Raw genomic sequence first — 2639 nt, 5'->3', positions numbered from 1 at the left:
GTCACTCTGAAGTCAGCAAATCTAATGCTATTTCAGGCTGTGATAACAAGCTCTCGGAAAACGTTACAAGTGCGAAACTCAGCAGTGTAACTAAACTTTTTTTTTACATTCACGAAGCTCAGTGTTATCAAGGATATATTGCGGGAAACAAATAAGGTAAATAGTGGAGAGGTGATGACGCGTGCCGAATTGAAAGAGAGGGTGAGATAACATCTGATGTCCACACTGAGACGAGTTCAGGTGAATCCGAATTTTTTTTTTATTATATGGACCTTGGACCTTTCATCTACATGGAATCTGCGTTTGCAGAACGCAGAACAAATGAAATGAATAGATCTGAAGACGACACTGTGTTTCACTGCGTATTTCATGTCCTTCTTCTTGTTTTTGAGCTGTTTCTGAGGCAGGCGGTACAGCGCCACCTACAGGCTTGGCGTGTGTACTACAGTGTATTCACAACATGTGTCTGTGAAACGAGTACCATTCTGTGCGCTGGACATGGCCTGAGACTCGAGTTCGATGGAACCGATAACTCACCAGTTATGACAGGTCGCTCCTGAGTATCCTGTTCCTGAGCAGTCGCAGGAGAAAGAGGTCCAAGACTGAGAGCAGCGACTGCCATGTTCACACAGATTAGGAAGGCATCTGGAAACAGAAAAAAGTTTTCAGCTTTTTCATCGGTAAATATAATAAAAATATAATTATTTCTACAAAAACTGAAAGGTGTTCTAGTTCATTTCCCACTATATATTATTAATAACATATTCATAAAAGTTAGATAGAAATGAATCAGCTGGGTCCCTTGTCACCAGAGAACATTTCACTCTCTGCTTGAAATATCATTTAAAGTCACAGTATATTGACAGTATATCAAGATCATAAAATGCCACTCTGTTTTTTGTGCATATCATAATATTAAAGGATGTATAATAATATCAAAAATCGCTACATCTCTAATTTTCACTTTCCTGTGTCAATTGAGTACGAAGGTAGCAGTAAAGATATTTGCTCTTTGTTGTATTTTCAGGCCAAACAAGACTTGACTGAATTTACACAGCCCCTTGGTCCTCACCTAAAATAATTAATTTATTCATGCTCTGCGAGAGTTGCATTAAAGGCCCAAATTAATGAGGGTTTCTCATCCTGAACGCTTGCCTGAATATATATATTCAGTTGTATATAATATATATCTATATATATATTATATATATATATATATTATAATATAATATTATATAGATATATATATATTATATATATATATAATATATATACACAACTGAATCCAAGAAACCTGGAGATGTTTTATAAATAAAATAATTCATGTCACCTTGTCATGTGTAATTTTTAACACACTCCTTGGCGTCAAGCCCTTAAGCCTCTCCTACAGTTTCTCATAATTGCCAGGCTTTCAGAGCATGCATCTATTGGTTTCAAACATGTTACGTATTAAATGCAGTGGGGCGGACCAGCCACAACACAGATAAGATTGCAGACATCAATTTAATTACAAGCTATTTTCAGTTGTTGTCCTCACGGTGTGTTCATCATTAAAATACAGTGCCAAAGCCAGACTTCATGCTGAGCATAAACAAGTGAGAGAGGTATATGGGACGCATGTTTAATGGAGCCTTATTGAGTTGTTGCGTATCAAAATATGAATTATATTATTAATTATAGCATGAAGAATAGTTTATTTTGTGCTCTCTTGTTAATTCTGTGTCTCTCAGTGTCCAAAGAGACACTGCTTCATAATGAAACAAACACATCTCTGCATCCAAACAAAGGGCATATATAGATATGAATGAACACTATCTTTGTCTTTGTTCTCATATTACATATTCTGTCAACAACTAAAGCATTCTCTGGATGCATGCATTCTTCTTTTTTTACATGTTAATAAATTATTTTTGATGATTGTTCATCCACTGCTGCGGCAGACGGGCCACTTTTGGGTCCGTTCACAACGATCGAGGGATGGATCAACTATTAAAAAAAATACAAAAAAAAAGTCTTTTTATTTTTAGTATTAGTAGTATTTTTATTTTTTAATTGTTGATAGCTTTGTGATATTTACAATTGCCACTTATACAGTATTTATTAATGTATGTTATTAACAAGAAAAATTACACTTTTTAAACTCCAAGACCAACTAAGTCTGTGTATAAAAAATAAAAAATAAAATAAAAATAGTGCTTTGTCCAATTTATATTGCATTTACTTTCAAAATAACACCAGGGACAGACTAGACAGGGCAGTCGTGATCTCAAGTCCCACCGGGAGTGTTTCAGAAGAGGAGCATGAATGGTCAACTGGTACCACAGGACAACAATCTACCTCCAGAAAGAGGAACAAGGAAGAGAGAATCCTGTTTTCTGTTTTGATGCCTTTCATCAATACATCAATGTATTGACACCAGTTTGTTGAGATTATCGTGCTACCTCATAGTCTCGTGGTATTGGGTCTGGCGGGCGCCTGGTCTAGAGGGCGCTGCCATGTATATGTAGTGTCAAAAGTTGTTTTGGGGGTTATTAAAAAAAAAAAATCTCTTTGACAAAACTTCAAATCAAAAGTGACGGCTATTGTATTGGATTTGATGTAAATGTGTTCCTGTTGTTCTCTCCAGCCCATCTACAGTA

This window comes from Lampetra planeri, unplaced genomic scaffold (assembly GCF_965212315.1).
Source record: "Lampetra planeri unplaced genomic scaffold, kcLamPlan1.2.h2 scaffold_396, whole genome shotgun sequence".
In the NCBI taxonomy this organism is placed as follows: Eukaryota; Metazoa; Chordata; class Hyperoartia; order Petromyzontiformes; family Petromyzontidae; genus Lampetra; species Lampetra planeri.
The sequence above is the reverse complement of the archived record's forward strand: the minus strand, read 5'-3'. Positions refer to the sequence as shown.